The following is a 21622-nucleotide window of genomic DNA, read 5'->3' on the forward strand; positions in this document are numbered from 1 at the left end:
GTAGATTCAAATTAGGCCCTCTGACACTAGATCTTGCAGGATTTTCATTACACCACAGTTATCTCTTTGATTATTTAAAATTGTGGATAAGATTATGACTTTTTGTTAATAATTTATAACCATGCTGTCCCCTCTTGTTCTCCTGTCAGCCTGGAGGAAGCCCCAGACTTTGAAGAATCCATGAAGTAGGGAGAGGAAGAGGAGAGGAAGATAAGTAAAAGATAATTAAAAGAAACAATCTTGATATCAAATACCCTGGAGAGGCACAACCTATGTTTCTGGGGAAAGCAGAAGAAAATGGAGCAGACAGCTGGTGAATGTGGACAAATTTTCTCTTGCTAATCTCCCAGGTCCACTGCTTGGCCAAAAATGCATTGGAAATCATTTGACTCCTCAAAGCTGGGCCAAAAGCCACTGAAAAATTTAATTCCTTTATCAAAACTCTCCTTCTTCTCTCAAACACTGAGTTAAGGAAGTCCTATATCTGGGGAAATAAATAAATAAAAAGTCAAAGCAAAAATAGCCCTGGTCCCCTGGCTGGTGCCAATTTCTCATTTCCTCCTTTGAGAGGCCTTCTTCACTACAGCTGCCCCTGGAGAATGTGGAGGGCAGTCAGAACAATGCAAGCAGAGCAGCCTGCCGGAGGTTCCTGGGGAAGCACAGCTGGGCACATATTTTTGGCCCCTAAAGAACTGTCTGGAGGCGGAATAATTTTCCAAGTTTCAGAAACATAAGCGTCAACAAAAGTTTTGTTGCTCTCTCACTTGGAGACGTGCAGAAAAACTTTTGCAAATTCAGAACACACATGTACCTCCAGGCCAACATTTTCAGACGATGGGAGCATGAGACACACCCGCCTGACCCATTTTCAAACCCCACCTCCCACAGACCAGCCCTAATTCTTTATGTTTTCATTGGAGGATCTCCTAACTTTCTGAGAACGTGGAAGACTAGCAAATGACTTGTTGATCTCATCTTTCCACCTCTCAGCATCCCTGTCTCATTTGGACTGGAATTTCTGTAGAAGAGAGAGAGACTTGTCTACTTATTTTTATGTTACTTACAGAACTCAGCACACTGTCTGCATTTCATAGCAGTGAATGTTGTTAAAGACCAAAGTCATCACCTCCCTCATAAAACAGGGTTCCCGTTCTAATTTCCTTATTCCATCTGAAGCACCCCCATTCTCTCAGATGAGACTTGGGCCCTTACTTAACTGCAGACATCTTTTTTTCTTCATCTCCTCTCGTCCTCCTGTAGTCATCATGTACTCCTTTGCAATATCTATTTCCTCTTCATTCCAGTGGTCATTGCCTTTAAGCGCTCCCACCTGTATTAGCAATATATCCTTCTTGGATATAGATTAGTATTACATTAATCTTATGGAAAGATCCCAGATGCTTATTTCCATCTTTATAGATTTCTTTGCTCTTATAACTCATTGTTTCTCATACTGTGCTCAGTTCCTCTACTTATTCCAACTCTGAGTGGATCATATATATATATGATATCATATAGGACACTGAGAAGGAATACGGAAACTCTGTTGGAATTTAAAATCCAGTTGGGGAGATTATATATATTTTAAGTAACATAATGTAGCATAACATATTTGTATAATATATGTTATATATTATACATAATTTCCCCAACTGGATTTTAAGCTTATATATATGTATATATACATATATGTGTATGTACACATATGAATGTATATGTTTGTATAAGAGTTTTTTGTTCAGTCATTTTTCAGTTATGTCTAACTCTTTGTGATGCTATTTAGCATTTTCTTGGATCCTGGAGTGATTTGCTATTTCCATTCCAGAAGAGGAAATCAGGCAAATAAAATTAAGTGACTTGCCTAGGGTCACACAGCTAGTAAGTATCTGTGGCTAGATTTGAACTCATGAAGATGAATCTTCCTGATTCCAAGCGCAATGCCCTATCTGTGTAGGACAGAAATCACTAACACAAAATAACTCAAATGGACGTTTCTCAGAACCAGAACAGAAAACAGTTTATTCAGTTTCTGCAGAAAAGGGGTGTTGCCTCCATCAGCATAGTCTAATAGAGTGAGGCAAAGGTCAGGCAACAGAGAATGGTTTGTATACTCTAAAACAATTTTTTTTAACCCCATCTTCGGCCGCAGTTGTCCTTGATTTATCAGGACTCACAATCTATCATGGGGATCCACTCCACCTTAAGGGTACAAGAACAGGGAACTATAGATTACAAAGAGGTTTGTGCAAAATTAAGCAAGGGTACAAGCAAGGGATTTTTTTCCCTGGAACTGTAGTCCCCAACTATGGCAGGGGTCAGTTATCTGAGAAGGTCTCCCATTGATCCCACATACATCCATTTTGTCACCTAGCTGCCTCCATAGACATATATACATGCATGTGCACAGCATGTGCATCCTATATGATATATGTTTTGAGACATACATATGTACACATGTTTCAGTGGAAGAGTGCTGAACTTTGAGTCAGAAAACCTGAATTTTTGTCACTTACCAATCATGTGGTCTTGGGTCAATTATTTAATTTCTCGGGACCCTCAATTTCTCTATTTAAAATATAGCACACATACTTCTTTATACTATCTGCCTCTTGGGATATTGATAAGAAAAAAAATTTTTCAAGATGAAAATTATCTAAATATGGAATTTATTATGTTAATAGTGGATGAATGTTATTTGAATGTGATTAGTACTATTACTATTAGAAATGGAATCTATGATTTATTGCTATAAGAGATTCTCAGAGGAAGAAATTTTCTCAGTACAGATTGACAGCTTTACAACTTCATGTTTTAGAGAGCTGCCTTGAGAATTGAGAGAAAAGTAACTTATCTAGAGTCGCAAAGCTACTATGTTTGAATCAGGATTGGAAACAAGTTTTCTTGGCTCTGAAGCCAAGTTGTTGTTATTAGTAATTATATGAGAATAAAGAGATATATGTGACGGTATAAAATGAGTGGTAATAATAAAAATTGATATTTATATAGTACTTTTAGACTTGCAAAACATCACATTCTTAGAAAACTTATTTATCTAATATCAGGAAATAATCAAAGCAAAAGAAACAAGTGAAATTTGCTTGAGAATACATGGATATAGAGAGATAAAATTATCTCTTCTTCCCTTCAGATGGTTCATAGCAGTCCTCATAAGATATCAAAAGAGGTGAGATGGGTAAGGAGATCATCTCTAGAATAATAATAACTCTTTTATATAGCTCTTTAAGGTTTGCAAAGTGCTTTACAAATTTTATGTCATTTAATCCTCAGATTAACCCTGGAAGGTAGGTGCTATTATTATTTTTATTTGACAGATGAGGATGTTGAGATAAACAAAGATTAAATGAATCATAACTAATAACCTATAACACAGACTTTTAAAAATATCATACTATGGCAGAAATTAGGCAAGGACCCACACTTAACACCACATACCAAGATAAGATCAAAATGGGTCCATGACCTAGGCATAAAGAACGAGATTATAAATAAATTAGAGGAACATAGGATAGTTTTATCTCTCAGACTTGTGGAGGAGAAAGAAATTTGTGACCAAAGATGAACTAGAGACCATTACCGATCACAAAATAGAAAATTTTGATTATATCAAATTAAAAAGCCTTTGTACAAACAGAACGAATGCAAACAAGATTAGTAGGGAAGTATCAAACTGGGAAAACATCTTTACAATTAAAGGTTCTGATAAAGGCCTCATTTCCAAAATATATAGAGAACTGACTCAAATTTATAAAAAATCAAGCCATTCTCCAATTGATAAATGGTCAAAGGATATGAACAGACAATTTTCAGATGAAGAAATTGAAACTATTACCACTCACATGAAAGAGTGTTCCAAATCACTTTTGATCAGAGAAATGCAAATTAAGACAACTCTGAGATATCATTACACACCTGTCAGATTGGCTAAGATGACAGGAAAAAATAATGATGAATGTTGGAGGGGATGCGGGAAAACTGGGACACTGATGCATTGTTGGTGGAGTTGTGAATGAATCCAGCCATTCTGGAGAGCAATCTGGAATTATGCCCAAAAAGTTATCAAACTGTGCATACCCTTTGATCCAGCAGTGTTTCTATTGGGCTTATACCCCAAAGAGATACTAAAAAAGGGAAGGGGACCTGTATGTGCCAAAATGTTTGTAGCAGCCCTGTTTGTAGTGGCTAGAAACTGGAAAATGAACGGATGCCCATCAATTGGAGAATGGCTGGATAAATTGTGGTATATGAATGTTATGGAATATTATTGCTCTGTAAAGAATGACCAGCAGGATGAATACAGAGAGGCTTGGAGAGACCTACATGGACTGATGCTAAGTGAGAGGAGCAGAACCAGGAGATCATTATACACTTCGACAACGATATTGTATGAGGATGTATTCTGATGGAAGTGGACTTCTCTGACAAAGAGACTTAACTGAGTTTCATTGGAGAAATGATGGACAGAAACAGCTACACCCAAAGAAGGAATACTGGGAAATGAATGTGAACTATTTGCATTTTTGATTTTCTTCCCGAGTTATTTTTACCTTCTGAATCCAATTCTCCCTGTGCAGCGGGAGAACTGTTCGGTTCTGCAAATATGTATTGTATCTAGGATATACTGCAACATATTTAACATATATAGGACTGCTTGCCATCTTGGGGGGGGGAGGAGGGAGGGAGGGGAAAAAACAAAACATAAGTGATTGCAAGGGATAATGTCGTGTAAAAATTATCCTGGCATGGATTCTGTCAATACAAAGTTATTATTAAATAAAATAAAATTTAAAAAAAAATATCATACTATCCAGGGTTGAGCAAAAGGCAAGCATATATTGTTTGATGTTGTTTTCCTATAGCTTAACACAATGGCATAGCATTGTTTTATTTTCTCTTGCCTACTTCAAATAAAATAATTTTTTTAAAAAAAAAATCACACAGCTAGTAAATGTCTGAGGAAGAATTTGAAGTCAAGTCTGGAAGTCTGGAAGACATCAGGTCCAATGTTCTATCTACTATGCCACCTAATTGTTTCTTTAGTATACGTCTGGATTTATGGCTCAGCAGCCAATTAAAAGAATTTTCATCAATTACATAATAGTAATCCCTGAATCACTATCATTGATGGGAAACAATCCAAGGATATCTTTGCATGTTTTCAATAAGGGGAAGACTTAACTGGGAATTTTCAAACAGAGCCTTGATGACCACTCATTACATAAAATTTAAAAAGAATGCTTTTTCAGGACCATTGAGATCTTTTTCAACTCAAGTTAGGATTCAGCTAAGGTTGGACACCTTAGATTTGTAATGGGACAGAACTATATCTTTTTTTTCTCCACTAGCACTCTGAAACCTGAGAATGGGAGTAGAGAGAGTATTTGAAGAGGGAATGATCAAAGATTGGGGACAAACATGGTACAGATAGTGAAAAAGCCATAACTTGAAAGACTCTAATATGTCAATGATGGCAATGTTGAAATAGCTGACTATGGAGTTGAGTGTAACTAAGAAATTAGAAGAAAATGAATAGGTTTAATAAAATAGGAAGGTTTGGGTGAGTGAAAGTATTCTTGAGAACTAAGAGCATATAAAGTGGGTGAGAGAACATTAACAAGTTGTAATCAAGGGGAACACCAAGTACACGATTTATAGAATCTACAAGATTATAGATTTGGAACTAGGAGTAATCTTAGCTATAATTTATTCCAATCTCCTAATTTTATAAATAGGAAGACTGAGGCACAAGATCACACAACTAATTCATGGAAGAGTTCACTGATTCTAAATTCAATGTTCTTTCCTTTGTAGAACCTGTTTGTGTAAAGCATTGTTATACACTGGGGGAGATACAAAAGTTAAATAAGATATGCTCTTTGTCTTCATGGAGCTTATAATCTACTAGGAGAGGGCAAGCATAGATACATAAATGTAATATCTCTTGCAGTATGACTTTCATTCATACCATTCTTCTGAAACAGCTCTCTCAAAGTTATTAATCTCTCATTTCCAAATCCAATGTTTTTTCCCTATCTTCATGCTTCTTAATCTCCCTTCACCTTTTGATTTCTTACTTCTTCATAATCCCTTTTAGCTTTTGTGTTATTATATTATTGTAACTTAATTCCTTTTCAGACACCTCCCCCTGTCTTTTTGTTGGTTCTTCATTCTCTCCTTTCTTGTAAAGGTAAGTATTTTGTCCTATACTTTCTTTTCTCTGTATGTGTTTTTTCTAGTGATATCCACTATCAGAGGTTCAACCATTTCAATTATTAAATAATTTATTTGCAATTTATTTGCTTTTAAAAATCTATCACTTCCATAATTCTAGATTTCCATTTTCTTTTAATTTTACTCCAAATTTAACAAATATTTTAATATATAAGAACAAAAAATATTGGACATGGACTTGGAAATTAATTTGGTTGTGTCAATCAAGTTGAACGTAATAGTAGCAAAACTATCCTGCTTGTCTATGTCTCCTCCACTACTCTATGTTTTCTTCTCTGTATTTTTATTTTTTCCTGGCTAATTAATCATTTTATTAATATGACTAGCAAATAATTAATAAAAGGATGGTCATTTGGTTATCTCTCATAAGTCAAAGACCCTTCCTAGATGCCTCTTGATGTTATATGCCCTTCTTCCCTGTATTTTAAAATGATTCATCGATTATCTTTTTTATTTTTATTTTTGGTATCATTATTGCTACCCAACAAGATCTGCCTCTAAACAGAGGCCCTCCTTGTGTAACAATACTTTTTTGGATATACCCTGAAATATAATCCTATTCTGAATACTCTGTTCACAACGGGACCGATGATTCTTGATTGGCTGAAAGAATGAGGACTAGTTATATAAAGGACATATATGAGTTGGTAGAGACAGGCAGGGAGTCAGGAGAGAGACAGAGACAGAGATTGGCAGAGAGGGCCAGGGAAAAGTAGAGACCCAGGGATTTTTGAATGGCATGAACTTTTGAATTGTGGACTGTGTCTTGGGATTATGCCTGAGAGGCCATCTACTCCAACCAATAACTGCTGAAACATTGCTCTGTAGCATACTAGTCAAGCGGTCATTCAGCCTTAGTTGAAGACTTTCAATAAGGGTTTGCTTTTGGACAGCTCTAATCATTAGGAAATTTTCCCTTAGATCAAGCCTTATGAAGTTAAACAGAATAAGTTTAATCCTTTTTCTATGTAGAAACCCTTTAGCTACTTTAAGCCATCTTAACTGACATTTCACACAGTTGATCCAGAATACACTTATAATTTGATAAAAGTCTCTAATCTTTCAGACATGATGATGTATATTCAGGCTTCCTCTTTTTCTTTTTTGGGAAGGAAATTTTAAAAAATTCCAATATAAAACTTTATGTTAATGCTTATTAAATTACATTTCCTTGATGTAGTTTTAAGCTACAAAAACTTTGGGACACCCTAGGGTTGGACCAATTTTCTCCCTGGTTGAGAACTTTTTGAGTTCTAAGCCTTCCCTTCAGTGTGCTACATTTATGTAATCTCAGCATCCTACAAATAAATTATATTTTTATAAATTTTATAAATTATAAATTGTCTTCTGCTGCTCTCTTTTGTTCTCTATATATTACTCTTCTCTAACAATGTTGTTGGGGCTATTAATGTGCTTTATCCTTCTGAATCCTCTAGTTGGTCAACTACGCTGTTGAGCACACAATGAATATTTATAAAAACTCTTGTTGGGTGGATGGATAGATGCATGGATAGATGGAACAGATATCCAGGTGGACAGTGGTTCAACAGCACATCTTAATAAAAAAGAGCTCTTCAAGGTCAGAGATCTACATCTGTGAATTTTATCACCAGTCTGAAACATTGGGTAAAATGGCTCTGGACCTTTATGCAAGCTTTTAGGAAAGTTTCCCTTCCCCTGCTATGGACAATTTTAACATGGGAGATGAGAAGCAGATATACTGACAATCTTTCATAGAAGCTGAGGCAAAGGGTGTAGTGATCAATGACTTCCAAGTTTCTTATCCAAATAATGTCAACACAGGGAACCAGAGGCTAATTTTGCTGCCTTCAAAGCCAGTGCTTTCCCTCCATGGAACAATGGGAAATTCGAGTGCTGTTGCTGTGTACAATGTTTTCCCAGTTCTTGTTTCACTCAGCATCAGTTCATGCAAATCCTTCCAGGCCCCTCAATTATCAGCCTGTTCAACATTTTCCACAGAATAATAATGGGAATTAAGTTTACTAAGCATATACACAGTAGTTTACAATAATAACAAGTCCTATCTCTGTCATTTTAAGTTTCATAAAGTGCTTCTCTCATGGTAACTCCAAGAGACATGTATCTCATTCAAGTGAGTATTCCCTCTAGCAATTCAGGATTTATTCATACCTGCCCATTTCTTGCCCTCTTATCTACATCTTTTCATGGAAAAGGAGCATGAACCTGTCTCAAAGAGAAAATGAGTCAGAAATAAACAGAAACTTGCTTGATTGGAAGCTACCATTGAATCCATCCCTTTGCTTCCAGGAAGGTTATCCTCCCCTACCTCTCTATTCCCCTCAGTACCTAAGGTTTATACCAGAGTCATAATTATTTTTCCCTGTTGATGAGATTGTTTGGTAAATGTTCTTCATTGACTGTCTGACTTGGGTTCTAGTTCTTCAACTATACCCATTTTCTTTCTTTCTTTTTTTGGTTTTGTTTTATCTGAGTACAGAGCTGTGTTCATAGTGTGTGCTCTGACAATGTTGTTGCTGATGTTATTCAGTCATGTCCCACTCTTCATAACCCACTTTAGGGTTTTCTTGGCAAGATTCTGGACTGGTTTGCCATTTCCTTCTCAGATCATTTTACAGACAAAGAAACTGAGACAAACAGGGCTAAGTAACTTTCCCAGGGTCACACTGCTAGTAAGTCTTTGAGATCAGATTTGAGCTCAGGTATTTCTGACTCCAGGCCCAGTTCTCTATTGGGCTACCTCAAAATCTTAGTTTTAGATCATTTTAAATGTTCACGTCTAGATAACTGTGAGGTTTAAAAAATCCTCTCATTATGTAATTGGAAAAAACAGATAAAGAGAAATGAAGTGATTTGCCCAGAGTCAGCCAAAATTTCTGGGATGAAGCCAAGTCTATCACCTGAGAAATCAAATCCAGGTTATTTCTGTTCTCCTACCTTAGTCTGTCTTAGTACCTGAGAGAAGAGGGAATCTGGTAAATGGCAATTGCAAAGCTTCTGAAGGTTTCTCCTTCACTCCTATAAGGAAAGTGGCAACAAGTATTTATTAAACATCTACTGTTTGCCAAGCACTGTATTAAGTGCTAGGGACACAAAGAAAAGCAAAAAAGGGTCCTGCCCTCCAGGAGCTTACATTCTAATGATAGAAACCGCATGTAAATATATTTACACATATAAACATATAAGGCACATACAAGCTTAATTCGGAAAACTCAGTTCCTTTCCAGCCCTAGTTAGAGAACTAACTGGTTGATGTTTGAAGCCACGGGTACTCAGCTGTACAGTTGGTTTCCCAGGAACAAGCTGTGAAATCTCTCTTAACTGGCTTTGTCCACCAGATACAAATACAGCCCTGGTTACAGTTTCATACTGGGTAAAAGCAGCAGGTCCCAAAAGGCTTGTCCATGGAGATGAAGCTGCTATCTGGAAATTGTAGCGAAGAATAGAAGAGGCGAATAGATCCTATCAATAAGTGTTCTATAGGGTTCATACATAACTTAGGGTCCATTTCTATTGGAGGGACTTTGGGTAAGAGAGAAAGTTAAAACAACTCCTTTTTGGCCTGTAAGTTCTCCTTCTTGCCCCTACCTAGCCTTATAGCTGAAACAGCAATTCTCTCAGAGAGGGTTTCCTTGTTAACCCAAAGAAGAGTCTTTCTTGTTACTCGCTTCCAGCAACATGTTAATCCAATCAAAAAATACCATATTCCCTATTCCTATTCTAGCAACATTTCTGTCCATTTTTGAGGTTTGTGATGTCCAATTCATGACCTCAATTGAGACCCTTTGCCCCTAAAGTAAGTCTCTGCCCATGCAGGTAGCCTTTTTGAATTGAATAAACCCTCCTTGGTTCCTATATTTATGGTGAAGGGCTTGGTTTGGAGGTTCTGATTCTGGTTTGTGGTGGCACCCACAATTTTACCCTGAGACTTCATTTGTAGGGTATTTACAGAATGGAAAAAGAAGGAAAAGGAAGGGAAAGGCTCAAAGGGAAGTAATGGGGAGATGGAGGAAAAATTTTCCTTGTTTTCAAGTTCACCAGCTGGTCTTGCCCTTTGGGCACCTGGTATCATAAGGTAATTGAACTCACAATGAATTTTATGTATATCTTTACTTACTTACCAAAGCACATGTTCTTATAGTACTGTATCCCTGAAGTTAGGATGAAAACATCTTGCTCTAATTTAATGTTTTAATGAAGCCATGAAAGAAAAGCATTTATTAAATACTTACTATATACAAGTGTTGCAAATACAAATACAAAAGAGAGATAATTCTTTCCTTCAAGGAATTTACATTCAAATGGGAGAAAGAACATAGAAGACTAGAGGTTGGTGTAAGAAATGAAATGACTTGCCAAAAACTTTACTGAACAGCTGATGATACTGACTCTTGCAAGAGTCTGTGTCTAGATTAGTAGGAACAGCCTTTAATTCCTTCCCAAAAGGCAAGCCCCTCCCTTTCCTCACATTGGCTGGATACTACCGAGGCTATATTATCTGCAGAACCTAATTGCCCCATGAGTCTCTACTCTTAATTACATCTCCCCTCTACCTGAATATGAGTCCCTGCCCCTGATTACATCTTATAATGTGTTTCTTATTCCAATTTATGGCTTTTCTCTACAAGTTTTATTTCCCCTTGTTCCATGTCAGCCTAACCTTTAAATTCCATTTTTTAGCTTTCAATTTCATTTTTCTGATGTATGTTTCATTTCTCTACATTTCTCTAATTTAAGTTTTATAACTCAGTGGAAACTAAACCTTCATCCAATTCTCACACTGGGGAAGAGGGTCATGATCTGGAAAGTCAAAGAGATGGTGAATGGAACAATAGGGAAATCCACTGACGTGTTCTTTGCAGAGGCAATGGTAGTGTTGATTTGATTATACTTCCAAAGTAAGAACTGGGGAGATCTAGGGGAATGAGTTTTGATTTGAACATATTGATTTCAAGATGACTTTGGAACATACATTTTGAAATATATAATATATAAATATATGGGACAAAAACTCAGAAAAGCAAGTAAGTCTGAATAGATCTGGAAGTCATAGATTCATAATGCATCCAGAGCTGAACCTCAGAATCCATGTAGGCTAACTTTCTCTTTTTCTCCCTTTTTATTTATTTGTTTTTTTTTTTTTTTTACAAAAGAAAAAAAATCTGAACATCAGAGGAATTAAAGAACTTCCTCAAGGTCACAGATAAGCATTTGATGCAAAATTTGAATCCATATCTTCTGACTCGAGCTATGGCCAACCAGTCTTTTTTCTGTCATCATATTACTTAGCCCACAATGACATTGTCCACAGTATGTTCAATAAATATTTGTTGAATGAATGAATGATCTTATTTTTCATCGTGGTACTCACATGCAATACTAGCCTCATAGTTTGGAAAAGGGATGAAACTCTGGAAAGGGCAATGGTTTTGTAGTTAGAGAATCTGGGTTCAAATTTTGGCTTAACACCTTATTACCTGCATTATCTTAAGTCCATTTAGCCCTCTGAGTCTCAGTTTCCTCATTTTTTTTTTTTAAATGTCCTTTCCAATTCTAAAAGTCATGGGAAACTGGTGATTTCTGATAGCATGAATGGATCAGCATTCCAAGGGATGGGTTATGTTCTACTTGGAAGTGATACAGTTAATTATTTCTCCTAGGGTTCTGAGCAGTGGCTAAAGCTCCAATACAACATCTAGAAGAGGAGGCAGAGGATAGCTGATTCTTTGTGACCATTTCAAAACTCTTAGGGTGTACAGAGCAGAAGGGAACTTGAGCTCAGTGTTTGTTTCGTGCTTAGAAGGCTTAGGGTGAAAATTGCTTTAGAGAACACAAGCTGTAATTAGAGATTTTCTTAGACCTTTATGACAAGAAGGGACTTTTAAGATTATCGAGTTCAACCCTGTCATTTTATAGGTGGGAGAGCTGACACTAAGAGAGATATTACAGCGTACTTGGTAGTTAGTTGGAATACTATGTCAGGAGTGAAACATTCCTCACTCTCCCAAACCTCACACAGGATCAAAGATTTGATGCCCTAAAAGACCTAAGAAGTCATCTTTTTGCAAATCTTTTCATTTATTTATTTGTTTGCTTGCTTTTCCATTCATTCATTTATTCAGCCATCCATTTGTTTATTTAACCATCCATTTATTTATGAATGAATGATCATTCGTTTGTTTATTGCTTTTCTTTGTATCCCCAGGGCTTAGAGCATTGTCTAGTATGTGACAGGCATTTAATAAACACTTTTTGACTTGACTTGGTGAGTTCTTCCCAGAACTTCCATTTTGAAGGACCCAAGTCAGCCATCACTCATTTCTCTCTTGACTGTGCTTCAGACTCTCTGGACTTTGCCACCATGCACCAGCTGCCTTTCCCCCCCCTCTGTCTCTATGCCCCATTGGGAATTCTCCCACATTTTGGAAAAAAAGCCCAGGCCAGTCACTCTTGATTGACCAGAAACTAATGACAAGAGAAATTACTTGATTTGTTTAAGATCCACAGCTGGGGCTACAAATGCAGCACTCTTTCCTATGTCATTTCCTTTTATCAAAGCTGTAAGATATTTTCAGATGTGAATGTGGATCTTTCCAATAAAGGTATGTTACCTGCACAGGCAGAAGATGGAGGTAGAAGAAGGAACTCCTTCCCTACTCCTTTTTCTGATTCCTTGGCAATTTTTGCAATTTTTTAGGGAACTCCCATTCAGGAACAATATGTCACCAGTATGCTGGCAGTACCTTGAAGATCTGAGGATAGATGTAATGCAAGAAAAATTGAGAGAGTGATGCCATGGTAGTTAAAAAAGCATTCTCTCCCACTATAGCTAGATGGGGAGGCCTGTTGCATACCCTCTCTGCAACTGACTTTCTGGGAAATGGAGATGCCTTTTTGGCCCTCCCCCAGCCTGGCTGACACACTTAGAGAACATTTCATTTATTCCGTGCCCAGGATCATGATCATTTCATTTTGCTCAGGTCCCACTGCTCTGATCAGAACGTAAACAGCCAGCGTAATTAAAGTTACCTAGCTCCTGGCCCTTCAGGTGAAGGTTTCTACTGCAGGCTTTCTTGCTTTTCTCTTGGCCAGCATTGTCTGGTTAATAGAAAATGTCTAGTAAGAGATTATACTCTGCTTTTACTAGAATAAATAATTAATAATGACACTGGGAGATTTAAAAGTTGGAGGAATCACTCTCAGGAAAGCTCAGGAACTATCATGTCCTTGTTTTGTTGAATGAATTGGAAAATTTGGCTGAATTCAGACTCTGCCCTTTTTTTCCCTAGGAAACTTTCTGTCAAGAATAATAATGATGATGAGTACATAAATTATTTTAAATATATTATATGTAATTATATATAAAGTATTAAATGGAAGTAGTATTTATATAGCACTTTAAGTTTTATAAAGCACTTTCCAAGTAATAATATCTCATTTGAGCCTCATAAGAACACTGGGAGTTAGATACTATTATTATTCCCATGACTGGTAAAGAAACTGAGGCAGATAGAGGTTAAACTGGGATATTTAGCTAGAAAGTTATCTGAGGCAGGATTTTAACTCAGATTTTCCTGATTCCTGATTCTGTCTACTATGTCACTTGGCCGCCTATGTCCTTAAACCTTACTTCCTACCTAATCCCAATAATTAGCATGGGAATGCACAAGGACCCCCAAAACTTAAACACAAGATTTCACAATAAGACCCCAGGCCCAAGGAAACATGGAAATAACAATCTAGCCTCTATTATCACTCATCCCAAGGAAGTGAATTAACCTGTCTTGCCCCACTGTTGTGGGGTTCTTTCTCTCTTACTTAATCTGAATCCATGTGCTTACATCAAGTGATGTACCTTTCATACTTAAGTATTCTATATTATAGAGGCTCACTCTTACTACCCAATAGGATATCTTGAATCTTCCTGTGAGCCTACCTTTTTGTTGGGAAAAAAAAATCTGAACTTTTCTGGTTGAGAAAGTATCCGATTATAGAGTTTGAGGCAGAAGGAACCTTAGAGATTCTCCAAGCCAAAGGTGTCAAATATACCAACACTGTGTACCCTCTAATATTCCCAAGTGTGACTGATCCAGATCAAAATGTATTTGGGAAATATCAACAAAAAGTAAAAATACAAAGGAACTTAGATAATGTTAATATGCAGTTATCCAAATCTCTATGTGGCCACAAGGACTTTTATGTATAATTTAGTGGTCCCTTCTGACATGACTGCTCCAGGTCAACCCACTCATTTAAAGTAAATAGGGTCTAAAGAGGTAATGATTAGGCTTACAATTTTAGGATTGGGAAAGACCTTAGAGATCATCTATTCCAATTACTTTATTTTACATTTGGAGAAATTGAAGACAAGAGAACATAAATGATTTAGATTTTAGCTCTTGAGTCAGGAACATTAGAACCCCTCAGCTCCAGCCCCTTCCTTCTATGTATAAAGAAACTCAGGTCCAGTTAGACAATGTCTTGTCCAAAGTCATGCAGCTAATGTGAAGTGGAAGTAGGACTCAAGCTCAGGTCTTCCTATATTTGAATTTAAGCTATTTCCATGGCACCATACTGCCTTAAACACTTGCTGAAATGTTTACCCAGCTAAGCCATTTGGGCAAATTGCTGGCTGACTGTTTGCTTGTAGGGAACCTGTGGGCAAAGATTTAGAATGTGTTACAGAAGCATTAATTTTATTTAGTGTAAATAATACAAATATAAGAAGCACAGAAACTCCTAACAGACTTGGGTCACCTACCTGAATGACTATTTTATGCCCACTTAATCTTTCTACATATTTATAACGCCTGCTGAATATGTTCACTATGGAGAAAAAAGAAAAGAGGAGAAGGAGTTAATACAAGCATGCAAATTAATCCTGGCCAGATTCCAGACCCAAAGCAACACAAGACCTTAAATTACCAACACAGGAGCCAATACATGGAATTAACCATGTATTTCCTCAAGCAGCTGTAGCTCGTTGTTACTGAGGGACACTGCCACTCTGACCCTGAGCAAGGTGGGAAGAACTAGTCCAACCCCTTATCCACCAAATTGGGAGAAATCATGATGGATCAGGCACATAGACTTAGGAGTCACATAACTCACAACCAGGGTCACTGAAAAAGAAGAAACCAAATAGAAAATAAACCCCATCCAGCTTTTCTCAATTCTAATTCAGGGGACTGGCCCAAATTAGATTAGCTTGTGAACATAGAACAGAAGGACTTTATTTTCTCTTTGTCAGAATTTGAGTTGCCATTAGTCTGACTTCCAAAAGTCACAGTGACCTGGAGTCCCTATTCCTGGTTTCCCTTTATTCATATCTTTCTATTCATATAGTCTGTTCTTTTAAAAATAATCATTTAAAAATACCAACCCCTCATCCTCTAGAGCATTCCAAACTCAAGAAGTCATCTTTAAACAAAATTCCAGACATGCTAATTCAAAACTTCCAAGATCTTTCACCTCTGAAATCCAAATCCTGGTAGTATTCCCAGAATGAAACAGCCAGATGTCTCAGTGACTAAGGTATTGGACCTGGAGTCAGGAACTCATGAATTTCAGTCCAGTCTTAGACACAACCATGTGACCGTGGGCAAGTCTCTTAACTCAGTTTTTTGCAGTTTCCTCATCTGTAAATGAGTTGGAGAAGGAAATGGCAAATCACTCCCATATCTTTGCCAAGAAAATCCCAACTGAAGCACAGTCGGATATGACTCAAATGACTGAACAACAACAAAAATGCCCACAATGCCAAAGAGTCTGTTGCAATAGTCAGGGTGGCCAGAAAATGTGCTCTATATGGTCAGATTTAATCTCATTTTCCCCACTCCCTTTACTAACCCTCTTTCTTCTACTTGGCCAGATCAAATGGTTAAATCAGATCTTCAAGAGTCAACTAAATTTCTTTATCTTTTATCTGCTTAACTAACAAAGACAAGTTCAACAACAAACTTGTACTTCTGATTTCTATTAGTTTTATCAATATGTTGTACTAATTTAGTTAGGACCAATGGTAATAAGCACTGCTGGGCAACTAGAAATTCATCTAGTCTGATCTAAGAAGACTGGAGGTCCTGGTCACATGGGTTAGTTTTTCACTAAAAAAGATAATGAAACTATTCTCAAGACCTGATTGGACAAATGGACCAAGGGTCCAATCACAGAGCTTAAAGGAATCAATATAAATACCTGTAGTTTCTCTTCTGAGTTCCAGTCCACATCTCCAACTGGACATGGTACCTAAAAGATCACCTACAGATCCAAAATGGAGCTTATTGTTTTCCTCCCTCAAAATTTCTCCTCTTATTCAAATTCTGTATTTCTTTTAAGAGAGTTGTTGTCCAGTAGTTTCAGTCATGTCCAACTCTTCTTGGTCCTTTTTGGTGTTTTCTTAGCAAAGATACTGAAGAGGTTTGTCTTTTTCTTCTCCAACTCATTTTGTAGATGAGGAAAATGAGGCAATAGTGTTAAGTACTTTTCCTACATAGCTAGGATCTGAGACCAGATTTTAATTTGGGAAAATGCTCTATCTACTGCACCACTTAGTTTCCCCTTTAAGGGAGTTACAATCACTCTAGTTATCAAGATTCACAACCTCAATGGCATTTTTGATTCTTCCTTTTCCTACCAGCCTTTGTATCATCTAAAGGTAAACAAGTTAAGACTTGGCAATTGATTGGATGATTCCTCTCAATATGACCTCTTCTTCCTACCCCCATGTCTCCCACCCCAGTTGAGGCCCTCATCATGTTTTCCCTGGATTATTGCAACAGTTTACTTATTAGATTCCCACTTTCAGTCTCTTTTCTCTTCATTTCCTTCCCGTTACAACTACCAAAATTGTCTTCCTAAAGTAGAGATCACATAACTCCCTTATTCAAGAATCTTCACTGGGTCCCTGGTAAGGATGATAGGTTAAAATACAAACTCTGGAATTGAAAAACCTCCAAAATCTGGCTTTGGCTTACTTTCCCAGACTTATTCCCCTTCAAACACTCTACATTCCAGTCAAACTGGCCTTCTTGCTTTTAATCAAATTCAGCTTTCTATCTCCAGCCTCCATGTATTTACACAGGCTAACTGCCTTGTCTGGAATGCAATTCTTCATCATCTTTGCCTCTTGGAATTTCAGCTTCCTTCAAAATTCAACTCATGTGTTACCTCCTAGAGTAACCCTTTCCTGATTCTTCCTAATTGTTTGTACTTTCTCCCCTCAAAAGATCTTATATTAACTTGTCTATTTGATCTCCCCAATAGAACATAAGCCCCTTGAGGGCAGAGACAACTTTTGATTTTTGTTCTTTGATCCCCAGAGCTTAGCATACAGATTTATTCATAGATATAAACCTCTCTCAAAGCCAGAAGTCAGAAGCACTAGGATCTCTACTCTCCCAGTTCCTTCCCTTTTGTAGTCATAAATCACAAACTGATAATTCTAAACCAATGAGGTGGAGTTTATGCAAAAAGACTTGAGTCCTGAGTTAAATAAATATTTAATAAATTCTGATTGGGTTGTATTAGACCTTAAGAGGACCACACTCAACTTGAACAAGGCTCCCCTTTCCAACATCCCCAACAAGGGGTCATTTGACTTTTACTTAAAGAACTTGAAGGATCCCATTGCAATTTTTCTTCTAAACATATGTCTACATTTATCATGTTGCACAAGAAAAATAAGATCAAAAGGTGGAAAATATGAGAAAGAAAGAAAAAACAAGCAAGCAAACAACAACAAAAAAGGTGAAAGTACTATTTTGTGATCCACATTCACTTCCCACAGTCCTCTCTCTGGGTGCAGATGGCTCTCTCCATCACAAGTCTATTGGAATCAGCCTGAATCATCTCATTGTTGAAAAGAGTCAAATCCATTAGAAATAATCATTGTATAATCTTGCTGTTGCTGTGTACAATGATCTCCTGGTTCTGCTCATTTCACTTAGCATCAGTTCATGGAAATCTCTCCAAGCCTCTCTGAAATCATCCTGTTGGTAGTTTTTTATAGAACAATAATATTCCATAATTTTAATAAACCATAACTTATTCAGCCATTCCTCAACTGATGGGCATCCTCTCAGTTCCAGCTCCTTGTCACTACAAAAAGGGCTGCCACAAACATTTTTGCACAAGGGGGTCCTTTTCCCTTTTTTTATGATCTGTTTGGGATACAGGCCCAGTAGAGACACTGCTGGATCAGCCCATTGCTTTTTTAGATAACTCTAATAGATAAGGAGTTCTTCCTTACATTGTCTAAATTTGCCTCACTGTACACTTCTATCCTTTATTCTTAGATTGTCTCTATGAAGCCAAGCAGAATGAGTTGAATCTCTCTTCCAAATGTTTGCCTTTCAAATTACCTGAATAAAATTTTCAGCAAGCATTTATTAAGTTACTACTATGTGCCTAATACATCAGAATCTTCCTGTCCTCCATATTTCTCTTCTTCAGAATAAACATTTCTACTTCCTTCAAAAAATCTTTGAATGATCTTGAAACTCCTCACCATCCTGGTTATTTTCTTATGGACATACACTAGCTTGTGATTATCTTTCCAAAATAAATACAATACCCTAAATGTAGCATAATGAGGACCGAGTATAGCAGAGCTATCATTTGGATCCCATGCCTCTCTTGATTTCATCAAAGGTCACATTAACTTTTTTTTTTGCACTATTGGGACAGCTAGGGGGAATAGCAAATAGAAGGCCAGGCCTAAAGGTAGGAAGAACCATCTTCCTGAGTTCAAATCAGTTCTAAGACACTTACTAGCTGTGTAAGTCACTTAATCTTGTTGCCTCAGCTTCCTCATCTTAAACTAGAAAAGAAAATTACAAACTACTCTAGTGTCTTTGTCAAGAAAATCCCAAATGGGGTCATTTGGGGTCACAAAAGTCACACATGACTGGATCTGAATAATAATAATTTCATAAATATTAAATTTGAAGTCTACCATAACAGTAGGAAAACTGATGTCTAGCACCAAATCCTCCATCTTTTTTTGGAGAGTTTGATTCTTAAAATCCAGATTAAAGATTTTCTCCATTAAATTTTATCTTTTTGAATTTGGCCCCCCAAGAAGCCTATAAAAAAGCTTTTTGAATTTTGAATCTACCATCTAGGGTGCTATTCCTCCTAATTTCATTTCATTTACAAATTTTATTAGTATAATCATTTTTATTTTTATTTAAGTTTCTGATTTAAAAAAAAAAAAAAGATGTTAACAAAAAAGATTACTGGGACTATCCCTACCATCATGAAAAAAGTCAATTGATAACATATTTTTGTCTGTTCAATGAACCACTTTTGAATCCATCTAACTGTATTTGTCTAACTCTACATCTCAACATGAGAGATTTTATTAAATGTTTTATGAGAAATGTTTTCTTTAAATTCATATAAATACTAAGTGGAAAAATGTCAGTACTGGCCTACTATTCAGTTTTTCTCTTTTTAAAAATTTTTCTTTTAAAAAAAAGTTGTAAGTTTAATAAAAATCAAATACAAACCATTGAACAGTTTGTACTTGTGGTAGACAATTATTACTAATCCTTTCCTTTCTAAAATAGCAGATTATTCCTGTAGACCACTAGTAATTATTATTTCTTTTGTGAGTTAGCATGGCCCCTCACCTCTAGTAAACTAGCATGGAGCAGGGATTTGTGTTGTCCCCTAGGAGAGAGGTCTATGTATAGGAGTACAATTGTTAGTAGGTTATCTGGTTATTGTGTTGGTATAGTTGAACCACAGAACTGGTAAATGTTTAACAACCAACTCTCTGGAGGGGAAAAGTACCCACAATACACTTTAAAGTTTAATCTGCATTATTAACATTTTCCCTATCATTTTCTTAAGTCTAGAAAATAAAAAATATATCAAATTTAACATTTGTGGGGTTGGTCAGAGCTGGCCCCAGCACACCTTTGTGTGCTCATTTTAGAGTCTTTTCAAGAGTATGAACAATACATGATCATATAAGTAAGCTGCTTTTATGCTGTGATATTGTACTATGTAATTTGGTAAATACTTTTACTATTTTTCTAAAAAAAATGGGATGGATAACTTGAGTGACTTAAGTTTCTTGCCTTTGAAAACATAAGTTATATTCTCACCAGACTTTCTCTCCTCATGGAAATTCCTTGTATCTTTTTCTAGAGGAATTGGGGAAAAGGGAGGAAAGGAGAAAAGAAATATTTTTTGGGTTTATGTGTAAGTTGCTTGTTGCATTTGTTATTGGAAGAAGCTGGACCTGCTGACAGAAGAGTTAGTCTGTCTCAGAAATATGTATTGCAGCAGCTCTAGTGTTTTGAGTTTGCCATGATAAATTTAGAATGCTCCCGTCAGCGGTGTGCTAGGCCACTGAGTAAATAGCTACTTATGCAGTCATTTCAAACTCAACATGGAAAGAGGCTATAATTGCATATATCAGGAAATGATATACTGGAGCACTTTTCTGAAATAACATGCTATTTGACCCAATATTTTCCAGAATGCAAAAGCCTCTTTGATCTCTGAGGCAAGCATTCCTGACACAACTGTGAGTTTAAAATCGGATGAAGCTACCCAGCCAAAGGGAAGGGCTGATTAATACATAGGCACAAACCCACAGACCCTCGGAGCCAGGCATGGGAGTGGCCACAGGTCAGGGATGGAATGGCAATTTAGAAACAAGGAGGAAGGCATCGGGACAAGGATTTCCCCACCCTCTTAGGGATTTAGAATTGGGTATTTCTTTTGTGTGTTTTTAATTTAATTTAATTTAATTTTTGTTTGCCTGTTTTAATTTAAATCTAATCTCTCATTCCTCCCATAGCCAATCATCTCTTTTGAAACACTTATTTGTCACAATCCAAGGAAAATAGTAACTTCTTAATAAAAATTTAAGTATATATTCTTGTAACTCTCAGAGTCAATGGTAATTCTTGAGGTCCTTGAACATTAGAGTTTTTAATTATGCTGTTCTGCTAATCATCCCTGAGGCTTGCCATCTATACCTCCCTCCTCTTATTGCTCATCACATCATGAGGCTAAGACAATATATAATACATATATATTAAATCACATTAAATTGTGAGTTCTTTGAGGGCAACAACTACATTTTGCCTTTCCTTGGATCCAGTGCTTAGTGTAATGTTTGACTCATAGTCAGCACTTAATAAATGTCTATTGACTGACTACATGTATTCAACATCCCTCCTGTAACAGAACTTCCCTTGGAATTCTACAGGAAAAACAAACAAATTTTCACAGAAAGAAAGGCAGAGTTTATTTTATATCTTTTATCAAGGCTGACATTTAGGAACTTCCTCAAAAGGGCCTGGTCTAATGATCCAGCTTTAGCTCTCCCTGCTTCCCAGTGTTTCTCCACTCC

This window comes from Antechinus flavipes, chromosome 2, assembly GCF_016432865.1.
Source record: "Antechinus flavipes isolate AdamAnt ecotype Samford, QLD, Australia chromosome 2, AdamAnt_v2, whole genome shotgun sequence".
Taxonomy (NCBI): Eukaryota; Metazoa; Chordata; class Mammalia; order Dasyuromorphia; family Dasyuridae; genus Antechinus; species Antechinus flavipes.